We start from the raw sequence: 15,207 nt of genomic DNA, 5'->3' as shown, positions 1-15,207 counted from the left end.
AACCAGAACCACCATATACAAAATATACCATTAGATGATTTGAAGAATGGAGAAGTTAAGCTACCATTTTTAATTATCTCCATGTGGTGAATAGGAGCCTTCAGATGACATTAGAATTTAAGTTGGCTTATCTTAACCTCCTGGGACTTCCCAGGTGGTGCTAGTGGTAAAGAACCCGCCTGCCAATGCAGAAGACTCAAGAGATGTGTGTTTGATCTCTGGGTTGGGAAGATCCCCTGGACAAGGGCAAGGCAACCCACTCAGGTATTCTTGCCTGGAGAATCCCATGGACAGAGGAGTCTGTTGGGATACAGTCCATAGTGTCACAAAGAGTTGGACACTATCGAAGCAATTTAACATGCACACACACATGCAATTTAATCTAAGGGAAAAAGAAAGCTATAAAAACTAAGAAACTATACGTAATAGTCTTATTGAATTAATTTAAAAGATTCCAGATATTGGGTGCCACATACTCATAAATCATTGATTAAGTCTTTCAATGGCAAATATATTAACAAATGCACTTCAACAAGAAAAAATGTACTATTCAATTTAAAAGAAATGGAGTAAGGATTAAGCTAATGTATTCAACACTTAAGCACTCAAATTATGAGAAAATTGCTTCAGGTTTTCCATTAAGAAATGATAAGATGTTTACTCTGCTTAGCATCAATGCCCTTATCACAGCTGATATAAATCATTATTTTAATACAGTTCCTGAGTGACCAAATCCACAAATGACTTGCAATTTGTTTACAAACTAATCATTGAAGTTTTCAAATTTTCTACTGGCGCACCTCAAAAGGAGCCTGCTGTGTAACTGCATGAGCGGCTACAAGCAGGAAACAAACAGAATTTATGATTTTACTGCCTGTTCTACTTCAGCTGAAAATGATCAGCGGAAGAAAATACAGACAGGCACACAGTCAGAGGTTTAGAGAGAAACATGAGGAGGAATTAAGAGTAAGGAGAAGCCTTTGTTGGAAATGACTTTGGAGTAGTTTGTATTTCTATCTTTTTGCGATAGTGTTTTACATGATATGTGGGTATTTGTTAAGCAAAATGGATCCTCCTAGGAAAACACTGATAGCTCTTCTGAAGACACTGCCCTCCTAGAATGGTTGAATTTAATAAATAGAACCAAACCTACAGACAGTGTAGGTCTCTATAAAATAAATCTCCTGAAATGTATTTATAGAAATAAAAAGGTGAAAGAAGAGAATTATAGAGTTGAAGTCCTTTTCGCATGTCCCTAAGGAGAAATCCCTACATATGCTGTCTGTACTGGGAGACACACTGGGCCACATCCCTTCACTTTAATCTTCATTATATGTTCAATAATGTAATTTCACACTTAACTAAAGCAATATTTTTCAGTACTGAAAACGTGTATTTGTTCATAAGCTAATAAAAACACCTTGCAAACATACCTATTTTGAGAAAAAGATTCACATTCATAATAGGGATATGAATTTTACCTGGCAGATAGACAGCAGTCATCAACCCCCTGATGCAGGGATATTTTGCACCTACACAACTTATTTCCTGTAAAACATTTTGCTACACTGTACTGTGTGCCAAGAAGCTGAGCTCTTTAAAGGACAAAAGCAGAAAATGAGTTTTGCTTGCAAAGTATTTCTGATGTATTATTTTGAATGCCACCATAAAATCAACAAGAACCAAAAAAAGCTTTTAGAAAATGTATTGTTGAAGTTTATTTCTTTTCAGCTAAAGTATTTAAAGAACCCTTCCTTAGCAGATGGACTGCTACAGGCAGGAAAATAACATATATTTGAAACAGCACACCATATTGTGTGTGTCAGGGGGAGTTCAACAGCTAAATTAATATATGATGGTTTTCTCTTCCCCCTCCTTATGTAACACCTGCTGTGATGAGTTTGAATTCTTAGCCTTTCTAGCTCTTAGTGTTAGAACATGGTAAGCTTAAACAGTAAATATTGGCTTCTCCCCTGCTTTACAGAGAATGTCTGTGCATTTTGTGGACACCCTGCCATGGTTTCTGCCAGTGGGGTGCAGAGGAACCCAAAACCAATCACAGCAAGTGGGAGGTTTAAACTACTGTATTGATGAAAAAAATATTATGCTCATAAAAGAAAAATTATTTACAGAGGCGTTCCACTTGCCAAGTATTGAGAGAGTAAAATATAAATATTTTCCCCAGATATTATAAATTGCAAGCATACTTGAAAATGATATTTCCTTATACCTACAAATATATACACTGTTGAAACCACAAGGAGAAGCTCCTCTTCATTTTGTTAATTAATTAATTAGTTTTCAAGCACAGTTGACTTCATAACTCTGAACTTTTCAACTAGCCAGTTAAATGTTTAATTTCATAAGTAAACATACATATGAGTTTTGTTTTTTTTTTTTTTTCATTTTTTAAAGCCAGTTTCTGTCATTGCAACTGGAGTATTCAGGATCATTGTGAGAACAGATATTGATTAACATCATGAAAAAAAAAAGACCAGTGTCCATAAACAAGATTTGAAGTCTTGGAAAATTCACCAATTGATGACAATTTCAATAATTGCTTTGTTCTAGTAATATCACCAAGTCAGAATCTCTAACCACAGGATGTCTGGCTCTACCATTTCAGCACCTCTGCTTTTGTCAATTTCACCCATTACCTCCAGGTGGCCAAACTTAGTGATGAATATTCTGTCTTCATCTCAGAGCACAAAATATCCAGCAAGGTTAGCCAAACCCCCACCAGTCCCGTTTTCTCTAGCATCACACTTGCAGGTTTTCCTCCTTCCCAGGAGACTTAAGTGACTTCTCTACTACTCAATCACCAAATACTGGCTCAATCTGTTAACCATGTCTTCTTTCTAAAAGACTTCTTCCCAAAAGTTTAAGTCCTATTCATCTGATACTTACTCTCCAGTTTGTATCAACTTTAAGTTCATGTATTCACCTGCCAATTTGACATCTCCACATAACTGTCCACATGATCTACACCTCACAATTGACATATCCAAAACAAACTCTCCCTCTAAAACTCTTCTCTACCTTACTCCCTCTTAGCAACACTGTCCATGAATACCTACAGACAAAATCCAAAGATCTGATTGCATTTTTCCTTGTCCTTACTCCCTCAATCCAGCAAAAGTTTCTCTTGACTCCAACTCCAAATCATCTCCCAAATCTTTCCTCTTCTCTCCATTTTCACTGTCACAAACCTTCTTCAGAACCCCATCACTGTTGTATTGGGTCACTACATTAATCTTCTTTTTCTCCTGTCCTTTATACTCCATGCCAGGCACCAACTAGGGTGATCTATGTTGAGTAAATCAGACCAGAGTATTCTCTTTCCTTTAAAAAAAAAAAAAAAACAATGTTTTGTTCCTTTGGCTTATGAGGCAATATATGAACTAGCTTGCCTCTCTAGATTCATCTCATGCAATGATATCCATTTTTACAATGTGCTGGCCACCCTGGCCATCTTCTATTACTCCAACATGTCATGCTCTTTCCAAGTACACACCTTTACACTAGCTATTCTCTTGGTCTGGAAAGGTCTTTGCCCAGATCAGTGCAATCTTATTCTTCTAATATAGACTTTGGATTAAATTTTCCTTCCTAAAATAATGCTACCCTGGACACCAAATTTTAAATAGATTCCCTCTCCCACTCCACACCAAACACTCAATAAGATCCCACCATGTTTTACAGCATTTGTCACCAGTGATTTATATTTTGTATTCTACTAGAAGACATTTTAAACATGTTCCTTTCCTGTTGTGTTTGTTGCTAAGTCCCAGCATCTAGAACAGGGCTTGGAACATAATATATGCTCAATAAATGTTGTTGAATAAATATGCATGTTAGAATGTTAGGGGTACCTCCAAGAAAGCTCCAACTGAGGATAAGTATGGTCACCTTTGGAATTTTTTTTTTTTTTAATATGAAAGATGACCTTTGACTTTGTTCATTTACCTTGACTGGTTTCAGTCTTGTCCCCATCCATCACTGAGTGCCTGTAGGTGGGGTTTTGGATAAATGCTTATGTTCTCTGTATGTATTTCTTTAAATATAAGATATAGATTTATATTTGTTCATTTGATACATTAAATAACGTCTACATCTCCACTGTGTGCCAGATACTAGACTGGGCACCCAGAATGCAGCAGTAAACACTATATGCAAAAATTCCTGCCTTCAGAGATTTATATTCTATCAGGAGGGTATGAACCACAATCAAGAAAAATAAGCAGCATATATAACATGTAGATAGTGGTAAATGTTAAGCATAAAAATAAAAATAGCAAAGAAGCATAGGGGTCCAGAATTGATGGGGGGGAGTATTATACTTTTTAACTAAAGTGTCCATTAAAGATGCCACTTAAGTGAAGACATGAATTAGGTGGAGTGAGTCATCCAGGTGGCTCAGAATGATGCAGAGAGACCAAGTGCAAAGAATATCCTGACAGAGAAGACAACAGGAGGACAGCCTGGCTGCAGAGGGGTGAGTGAAAGGGAGGAAGGCAGGAGATGAGGTCAGACAGGGACTGGACAGGAGGCAGGACACAGGAAGTCGTTGGGAAGAGCACCGGGTTTTATGCCCATGGGATAGGGCAGCAATGGAGAGTGTGAGTGAAGGAGAAAATTTATCTGACTCCCTTTTTTATCAGCAAATTTTTTTTTTTTTACTGAAGCATAGTTGCAGTTCGATATTATATAAGGTAAGAGTGTACAATTTAGGGATTCACAATTTTTAAAGGTTACACTCTATTTATAATTGCTATAAGATATTGGTTATATTCCCCGTGTTGTATAATATTTTCTTATAGTTTATTTTATGCCTAATAGTTTGTGCTTCTTAATTCCCTACCCGGATATTTCCCCTCCCCCCTCCCCTCTGGTAACCACTGGTTTATTCTGTGAGTCTGTTTTTTTGTTATGTTCACTAGTTCATTGTATTTTGTTAGATGCCACATATATAGGATATAATAAAATATTTGTCTTTCTTTCCATGTTGCTGCAAATGGCAAAATTTTATTCATTTTTATGACTGAGTAGTATTGTTATCTGAGAAGGCAATGGCAAGCCACTCCAGTACTCTTGCCTAGAAAATCCCATGGATGGAGGAGCCTGGTAGGCTGCAGTCCGTGGGGTCGCTAACGGTGAGACATGACTGAGCGACTTCACTTTCACTTTTCACTTTCACACATTGGAGAAGGAAATGGCAACCCACTCCAGTGTTCTTGCCTGGAGAATCCCAGGGACGGGGGAGCCTGGTGGGCTTCCGTCTATGGGGTCACACAGAGTCGGACACGACGGAAGTGACTTAGCAGCAGCAGTAGTAAGTATAATAACAAAATAAATATAATAATATATTTTATAAATAATTAGGTACTCACTCTCCCACTGAAATTTGAAGTTTAGGGTACTATTTTCTTGAAGTACTTTATTTTTAATTTGTATTTGTCCTTACAAGGACTTAGGGCTTCCCTGGTAGCTCAGTTGGTAAAGAATCTTCCTGCAATGCAGGAGACCCCGGTTCAATTGCTGGCTTGGGAAGAACCCCTGGAGAAGGGATAGGCTACCCACTCTAGTATTCTTGGACTTCCCTGGTGGCTTAAAATCCGCCTGCAATGAGGGAGACCTGGGTTCAATCCCTGGCTTGGGAAGATCCCCTGGAGAAGGGAAAGGCTACCCACTCCAGGATTCAGGCCTGGAGAATTCCATGGACTGTATAGTCTATGCGGTACCAAAGCTGGACATGACTGAGCAACTTTCACTTCACTTACAAGGACTGAAAACATTCTAGGCAGAGGCATAAAATTGTTAGTACCTGGAAAAACAGGCACAAACTAGATAAAGTAGAAAATACTTTAGAAACAGGGATTCGATTGAATGTCAAACTGCGATATTCTCCCTCACTGAAGAGCTCATTTATCTTAATTATCAGTTTTTCCATTACAAGCTCAAAGCTTTCCCTTTAATAATTGAAAAACAAAAGCCTTTATTTAAATTTTATAAATGTATGTCTTTTCTGTCTTTCCTCTTCTGTGAAATTTAGTCCAGTTCAGAAACTTACCTCACTTTTTAGATCATCTTCCTTAATTCTTTAAAATGGACATTTAAAACCAAATACTTTGCCAAAGCACTGTTGCTTTTCTCTTTTGGACTTGAGCACTTTGTTTAGAAGCAGAAAGAGGAGGAAGGGTAAAGGGGAAGAGGAGAAAAGGAGGATGCAGCAAATGAAGGGGAAAAATTAAGCCATGATCATAATTTGGTGAGCAGCTGTACTAATAAATGTCAGTTGAAACTTTCGTGCCATTATGTCTAGTTGAAGCAGAATGCAATCAGTGACAGGAAAAATTCTTACCCACGTTCCCATTTTTCTGATCCCCATTTCTTACATCATAATTATGAGTATCAGACCTTGCATCTGCCTCTGTTCTCTCAAGGTCATCATAGGGCTGATGAAGGCCTGAGCCTCTCTGCCTCCAGCGTCTCCTTTAGTTTTCTGTCTCCTCTTTCATTGTTTTCTCTCTGCAGGCTCAATTTGAACAGAAACTCAACCCACTAGGCAGGCACAGCCAGTTAGCAAGTGATAAGAAGCTATCAGCCTAAAAAAAAAAAAAAGACTCAATGGTATATGAAAGCAGTCAAAAGCAGTGAGGAGGAGCTGTGTGGAAATGTAATACTTTGGTTCAGCTTTTCTCTGTGGATTTAATCATTTCAATGTCCTCACTTACCCTCTGCTGCCCTTCCAAGTAGATTAGCCTCTATCATCAGTTCTCAGGAGCCAGGACAGAGAGTGAACCAGGAGAGAGCGGGTGCGGCAGTGCAACAGAGAGTGGAAGAGCCGCCATTCCACCAGGCTCAGGGTAGGACTGAAGAAGCAGATAGCTAGGTTTCCAGTTACCTTGCAGCACCAAGTTTCATGCTGACCCCTTGAGATAAACCGCCAACAGGAACAGTGTGCCCTGACTGGATGAAAGCAAAGCAACCCACCACAGCCTCCTCCCTTTTGTGGTAGAGAGGATTTCCCAGCCCAACACCTGTGCAGAAGGGATCTCAAGTCATCCTCTAGTAATCTTGGCCACATCGTAATATTATGATAATATTATTAGCATTGTGGCTTTGATCCACCCCCGCCCCACGTGGGTTTCACTTCAGTGCTCATGGGAAAGATTCAAAATGGCAGCTGGTGGTAACCCAAGAATCGCAGATGACATGCTTCTAGGAAAGGTGAAACGCAATTACCCTCATCTAAACCCCAGAAAACTAACCCCATATTAAAAATCTAAGCTATCCCTGCAACGTGTAACTCACTCTACAGGAATGCCTGTGTGCTCTTCCACACATACTGTGCTTCTGATAAGCTCTGTGCCTGCTTTGCAATCTTGATCTCTTTGTCAAATGTTTTATTCAAAGAATACAAGGACTGAGATCCTTTTGCTCATCGGAAACAGGACCAGAACTCTCATAACTAAGTGTCTCAGACTCTGGACACTTAGTCTAACAGAATGGGCTCATTTGGTTTCATGTTTACTTCACGCACCTCTGATAGCCCATCTTGTTTACAGAAAAGATTACAATAGATCATGGACTTTAATTAGCTAGTGTTGCTTTTGTTTTCAAGATTTTTATTAGACTGCAGGTGTATCTGTATTATCTTTAAAGGTCAGGTTTCAAATTAAGACAAAGATGGCTTGTGGCCCATGGGTTGCTATGGCTGTCGCACAAGCTTTTTCTGGCAGACCCTGCGTTTTTATAAAAATTGAGTTGAAATCCTTTCAGACAGTGCACACAATTATGCCCTCTCCAGCCCCCATTCTTCCCTATTATTTTGTACTCGACCTGACCTGCACACTAGTTTATCTGTCTGGCTGCTACAGATATTTCAGATAGAACCCTCACAGTCTTTCAATCCATGTTGATCTGCATGTGCCAAGAGAGGAAATTTGAAACCATTATATGTTTCTATCTATTCAACATCAGTTCACTTGTACAGACAGAACTTTTCAGCTTTCCATGTTCCATATACTTCATCTCAGTTTACCAGAGGAACAAGGAGCTAATGACATATTTCTAATTGTTTCATTATAATTTAACTTCTCTTGTTGTCTACACAGAAAGGTGGCCAAATATCACTTTTTCTCTGTCCTTCAAATAATGGATAATTATTAATGATTTTATTTGAGACTGACATATTTAAGAACCATATGCACAATTGATACTTTCCTTTGACCTATTACTCAATTAATGGTTCAATGTGCATAATCATGTCTACCCTGTGGCATATTTTAGCAATCAACACATGGAACTGATAGATGTATTCTCATATGGAACTGAGCACAATGAGTGAACTTTTAGATTCTTTCATCCATTCGCCTGACTTACCTATGTCATTTTATCCCTGAACACTGTAGGGAGAGTGTTCACTTTTTCTTATAGCTACCGTGGCTGGTCCAATAAGTAAAGTGATATAAGACAGATTAACTGGAGAAAAACTGAAGTATAATAACATGTATATCCCTTACATATGCGGGAGTGATCCAGTAAAACTGAGTAAGTCCCCTAAGTGGCAGAGCATTCAACTAATACCATCTTCAGCTAGATAGCAGATATTAGAAGTGGGGAGTCAGGTGTGGGAGGTTACCAGGAAAAGCACAGCAAAAGAGGTTAAGATTGTTAAGCATATTTAAGTCTATTGCCTTCTGCATAGACAGTGTTACGGAACTGGTCAACCAGACATATGCTGGGGTCCCAACCTAGGCAGAGACCTCCTTCTTATCTCAGCCAGAGAGGTTCTTTTTCTGATCAGATTTGCACAGCAAATAACAAAATCTATTCTGAGACTAGAACAACTCAAGCTTTATTAAATGGTCAAAAAATGGGACTTTAGTTCATAAATCAACTCAACCCAATTTGAGTGAGACAAATTTGGATGGAGACACCAATTTGGATGGAGATGCCAAATATATAGGAGGGTCAAGGTAAAAGGGAGGGATTGGGAAAGAGTGGGAGGAATAAATATCATGAGTCAACCAAGAACAAGGATGTGACTTGGATCCAAAACTAATACAACTCTCCTTTTCAGTCCTTTTTTGGACCTTTCTGGTTGTTGTCATGGCAATTGTCAGCTCTCATGGTGCTGACAGGTGTGCCATTTAGCTGATGATTTATAATGAGTGTATAATGAGGCTCATGGTCTACTGGAACTCAAATCTTCTGCCATCTTGGGTCTAGTTGTCTCTAACTGGTTATTGTTTTATTCTCTTTGCAGCTTCCTCCTGAAACTTAGATAAGCGTAATTAGCTTCTGTTTGAGAGAGGGGCAGGGGTATGTTTCTGGGTAATAGAAATAGCCTTCGTACAATAGGAGTTTTTAGAGATAAGTTCATCTCCCTCTTCCTGGTACAGTGAGGGATAGGCCCTTATATATATATATACAAAATTTTTTATACATGTAAGTATCCCTTACAAAAGGATAACTTCTCAGTTTCCAAAACTCTTATGTCTGCAGTTTCTTAAAAATAATCAGCCTAAAATAATCCTCATGCCAATAAACATCTTTCAGGGTGGCAAAATATGCTCTCCTGTAAAGCTCAAGGATTTGGTACTCAAAATAAGCCAGTTTGTCTTCATCTCCTTCATGTACTCTTTTCATCCTCATATCCAATATCTTCATTCAGCCTAAAATGAATTTATTCTCCACTTGACAAATTCATATTCGTTTATTTTGAGCACAACTTGATTTTTTCCCTACAGTGTTGTCCCTATATAATGTTATCTTCAGGGTAATCACTTCTTAGTTTTATTTTAGGATTTTAAATTACTAAACATTTTGTGTATTTTATTCTGAAACATTTTCCCCAGATATTTTCAGTATTTGTTATACATTCTGAACTAGATTTTAGGTTCCATGAGATCAAGAGCTGTATGTCTTCTATGTCTTTATAGTGTTAAAAACTGAAAGTTCAACCTAGAAATTAGGATATCTAATTGATTTTATTGGAATTCCCTTGTAGCTCAGTTGGTAAAGCAGCTGCCTGCAATGCAGGAGACCTGGTTTTAATTCCTGGGTCGAGAAGATCAGGCAGTTTATGAATCCAGCAGCATCCTATCTGGCAGTTAGAAGGGCTCTCTGAGCAGCTGCATAAAATGGAAGAATTTATAGGAAGACTAGTGAGGCAAGGGAAAGGAAGAAAAAGAAAAGAAAGGATTGTTCTTAGGCCAGGACATCTTTGGGTGGGGGGGGCTTGGAGGGTAGGCAAAGGGTTTTATCATGCAAACTGCCTCTCCTTCTTCTGTCTGATGGACTCATTGATTACATTTCTGATGAAGGTCCAGAGTACTATGAGGTTAGGTATAAAATCTAGATCTGGCATTATGTGTAGAAGTGACACCATTATGGGCCTGTGGTTTTTCTCTTTAACAATAGTCACCTGTAGTTACTCTGATTCTTAGAGTATTCTAAAAGAATTACATATTTCCTTTCTTCATACCCCATAAACCATCAAAATGATTCAATTATTACAAACATTTAGTCTCTTATCTCCTAAATGGGTTTCCCAGATAGCACTAGTGGTAAGCAAAGTATCTTCCGATGCAGGAGACTTAAGAGACACAAGTTCAATCCTTGGGTCAGGAAGATACCCTGGAGGAGGGTATGGTAACTCACTCCAGTATTCTTGGGCTTCCCTGGTGACTCAGCTGGTAAAGAATCTGCCTGCAATGCAGTCGACTTGGGTTCAAACCCTGGGTTGGGAAAATACCTTGAAGAAGTGAATGGCTACCAACTCCAGTATTCTTGCCTGGAGAATCCCCATGGACAGAGGAGCCTGGTGGGCTAAAGTCCAAAGGGTCACAAAGAGTCGGATATGATGAAGCAACTTATCACCCAATCTCCTAAATTGCCTAATTGTTGTGTTATTGTTGTTTAGTCACTCAGTCATGTCCAATTCTACAGACCCCATGGTCCGTAGCCCACTGGACTCCTCTGTCCATGGGATTTCCCAGGCAAGATTACTGGGATGGGTTGCTATTTATAACAGCTTACAAAAAAATAAAAATAAAAAAACACAAATTTTTTGTAATATATTCTGATTTGTAGTTTAGAAAATATAATTGCCACTCATCCCTACCTAAAATCCCACCTAACAGTGCTGGAGTTATGCAACATTTGCTTGGTTGGATTCCAGAACTTAAACTAATGGTCAAGTCATAGGGAAGAGCAGTCGAAAATCATGAGCACGGTTTCTGAATAGTACTTCTATTTGACTGGAGCCAAAAGAAGGAGTGAAGTGTGGTAACAGAGCCTGCGTGCTCCTCCACGTCTCTCCATGAAGCAGATGTTATAAACTACCCCGATTTTTCATTCTGAAATAGTTGTGGCAGGTTTTGCAGATCATAGCACCTTGTGTTTCATGAAAAGTGAAAGTCACTCAGTCGTGTCAGACTCTTTGTGACCCCATGGACTATACAGTCCATGGAATTCTCCAGGCCAGAATACTAGAGTGGGTAGCCTTTCCCTTCTCCAGGGGATCTTCCCAACCCAGGGATCGAAACCAGGTCTCCTACATTGCAGACACTGAGCCACAAGGGAAGCCCTGGGTTTCACGAAGCTGGTTGTAAAGTAAAATTCCAACCTCAGCTTATAACTCTTGGAGTGAGCAGAAGGATGGATTATCCATTTGGAGAGTCATGTTGCTGTGTTATTGCTAATTGTATTAACAGGAGAAAAATATCTGGACCAGTAGCTAGTTACATACCCACCAGGTCAATTGAAAAGAGTTCTTGTTATTGGAGTTCAGGACCGAAGACAATTACCAATAAGTCTTACCGTATACTCCTAAGCCATTATTCCCTGTAAGTTCAGCTTCCTCAATAATCATATTTGGGTGGATAAATGTGCTATATGGAAGGATTTATTGATTCCTAGCTCCTTGGGCCATAATATTTTTAAAAAATCTAATATTTAGACCAAATACTGTACTATTTGTATAATACTTAATGGTATATTTATTGAAAGTTCTGCAACTTCATACAGGTATATATTTTAGGGTATTTCAGAGTATATATTTGAGAGTTTTAACTTTATAAAGAGCAAAATACAAAGAAGAGAGGTTTATATGATACCCAAGGGATTATGTCTGATTAGAAAATAGAGGTGAATTAATGAAAAGCTTCTGGATAATGATGGGGGAAGAGCTATACTATAGAATCTTTCTTGGGCAGCTATTTTTTTTAAAGCAAGAAAAATATTTACTATATGTTAAAAAAGAAATGTCAGGCCCCTAATAGAGTTCAGGTGAGTTTAGTTCAGTCACTCAGTCGTGTTTGACTCTTTGTGACCCCATGAATCACAGCACGCCAGGTCTCCCTGTCCATCACCAACTCCCGGAGTTCACTCGAACTCACCTTCATCGAGTTGGTGATGCCATCCAGCCATCACATTCTCTGTCGTCCCCTTCTCCTCCTGCCCCCAATCCCTCCCAGCATCAGACTCTTTTCCAGTGAGTCAACTCGTTGCATGAGGTGGCCAAAGTATTGGAGTTTCAGCTTTAGCATCAGTCCTTCCAATGAACACCCAGGACTGATCTCCTTTAGAATGGACTGGTTGGATCTCCCTGCAGTCCAAGGGACTCTCAAGAGTCTTCTCCAACACCACAGTTCAAAAGCATCAATTCTTTGTCGATCAGCTTTCTTCACAGTCCAACTCTCACATCCATACATGACCACGGGAAAAACCATAGCCTTGACTAGACAGACCTTGGTTGGTAAGGTAATATCTCTGCTTTTTAATATGCTGTCTGAGTTGGTCATAACGTTCCTTCCAAAGAGTAAGCGTCTTTTAATTTCATGGCTGCAATCAGCATCTGCAGTGATTTTGGAGCCCCCAAAAATAAAGTCTGACACTGTTTCCCCATCTATTTCCCATGAAGTGATGGGACCAGATGCCATGATCTTAGTTTTCTGAATGTTGAGCTTTAAGCCAACTTTTTCACTCTCCTCTTTCCCTTTCGTCAAGAGGCTCTTTAGTTCCTCTTCACTTTCTGCCATAAGGGTGATGTCCTCTGCGTATCTAAGGTTATTGATATTTCTCCCGGCAATCTTGATTCCAGCCTGTGCTTCTTCCAGCCCAGCGTTCCTCATGATATACTCTGCATATAAGTTAAATAAGCAGGGTGACAATATACAACCTTGACGCACTCCTTTTCCTATTTGGAACCAGTCCGTTGTTCCATGTCCAGTTCTAACTGTTGCTTCCTGACCTGCATACAGGTAACTAATGCTAAAATCAATACTTAATACATATATAACCTAGCTGCAACTTCACCTTTCCTCGGGAATAAAACCCTAAGCAGTCAGTGTGAAATGTTCTGGTCAGCACCAATGAGGCGATGTGTCATGTGTCCCTCTCTGTCTCCACTGAATGAAGATGAAGTAATCCACCTAAGAAGACCACTCTGTCCCCACACAGAGATGACCTAATGTGAAATTGTGTTTTTTGTTTATTAATTCTTTGTCCTGCCTCTGAAAACCTTTCCCTTTCTGTGGACCATTGCAGTTCCCCTCTACTTACTAGATGGGAGGTTGCCAGGTCCATGAACCATTCAGTAAAGCTTATTAGATTTTTAAGATTTACTTTGGTGAACTTTGTCTTTTTAACACCATCAACAGCAACCATATGAAGAGCTATGATATAATTTTGAATAAATCTACTCAAAAGATAGAGATAAAAATTGCTATAAAACTCTTAACCCAATCCTATTGCTGAGAAGAGGGTCAGCCAACTCTAAGAATTTTCATTGAATTCAAAAATCTGTGGAAAAGCAAACTCTTCATTCTCATTAATATGCCCCCACCCATAGAAAGAGTAAACCATGCAATTGTTTTTTTTAATTGGAGGATAATCACTCTACGATATTATGCTGGTTTCTGCCATACATCAACTTGAATCAGTCACAGGTATACATATGTCCCCTCCCTCTTGAACCCCCTTCCCATCTCCCACCCCATCCCACCCCTCAACGTTGTCAGAGCCCTGGGTTGTGCTCCCTGTGTCACACAGAAAATTCTCAGTTGTTATCCATTGTACATGTTCTGTGTGCTGTGCTTAATCCCTCAGTCATGTCTGACTCTGCAACTCCATGGACTGTAGCCCATCAGGATCCTTTGTCCATGGGGATTCTCCAGGCAAGAATACTAGAGTGGGTTGCCATGCCCTCATCCAGGGGATCTTCGCAACCCAGGGATTCAACCCAGGTCTCCCTCATTGCAGGAAGATTCTTTACCATCTGAGCCACCGGAGAAGTCCATCTATTTTACATATGAAAGTGTTTAGGTTTCCATGCTACTGTCTCAATTCATCCCACCCTCTCCTTCCCCCATGGTGTCCATAAGTCTGTTCTCTATGTCTGTGTCTCCACTGCTGCCCTGCAAACAGGTTCATTGGCACCATCTTTATAGATTCCATACGCATGCGTCAGTGAATGAGGCAAACATTTGTAAGAATTCTCACTAGTATTTGAAAATTTGAAGAGAAACTGGGGGAAAGAGCCATTGTTACTGGGAAAGACAAAGTATAATGGGGAAAGTGAACAGCTGGAGTCAGGTGTTTAAATTCTCAGCTATCACACCATAGGAACCAGCTCTGGCAATGTGGAATAAATCCTATGGCAGTAAATTTACCAAACTTCACATGAGAGCCAGTGGTTTTCAATGGATTGCACAGAGTTTCCACTGAGTTCTCTCCCTTCCCCTTAGTCTTCATCAGATAGAATGCAGTTGAAACCAATAAAAAAATATTGGTGTTTGGACAAAGATGGTCCTGTTGATTTAAGTACATGATGAGACAAATGCCAGGACACCTATGTAATAAAACTGCAGGTAAATAATAATAATAATTCCATGCCAAAAACAAAGAACTCAGACCAGAAACCAACAAAAACAGGAAATGAAACAAAAAAATAATTGCAAAAAATAAGAACACAGGTAAAATACCAGAAAGATATCATTATCAAACTAAGATAGATTTAGCAAAGTAAGATCCAAAAGCAAATGAGAGATTGAGAATTCCTCTGACAACCAGAATAAATTAAGACAAAACCATAAAAGTAAAGCAATGAAAGAAAACAGTGAGGAAAACAAAGATAATGTGACTTAAAGATAACTTCTCCTTAAATAGAAAGTCCAACAAACAATTAATTCTACTTCA

General features: G+C 39.2%; 1 long non-coding RNA gene across 1 annotated transcript in view; it reads right to left on the bottom strand.

Moving 5' to 3' along the window:
* The window catches only part of LOC148776287 (uncharacterized), a 32,227-nt gene extending 25,691 nt beyond the window's left edge, over positions 1-6,536 (bottom strand). Inside the window, exon 1 of the long non-coding RNA XR_016038486.1 lies at positions 6,418-6,536. This is a non-coding gene — a long non-coding RNA (uncharacterized LOC148776287). The remainder of the gene's footprint in view (positions 1-6,417) is intronic.
* Positions 6,537-15,207: the final 8,671 nt, after the last annotated feature.

The sequence above is a fragment of the Moschus berezovskii genome, chromosome 10, assembly GCF_049115385.1.
Source record: "Moschus berezovskii isolate FMDL1 chromosome 10, NW_MosBer_1.0, whole genome shotgun sequence".
NCBI lineage: Eukaryota > Metazoa > Chordata > Mammalia > Artiodactyla > Moschidae > Moschus > Moschus berezovskii.
Note: the sequence above shows the minus strand (reverse complement) of the source record. Positions and strands in the feature narration are given on the sequence as shown.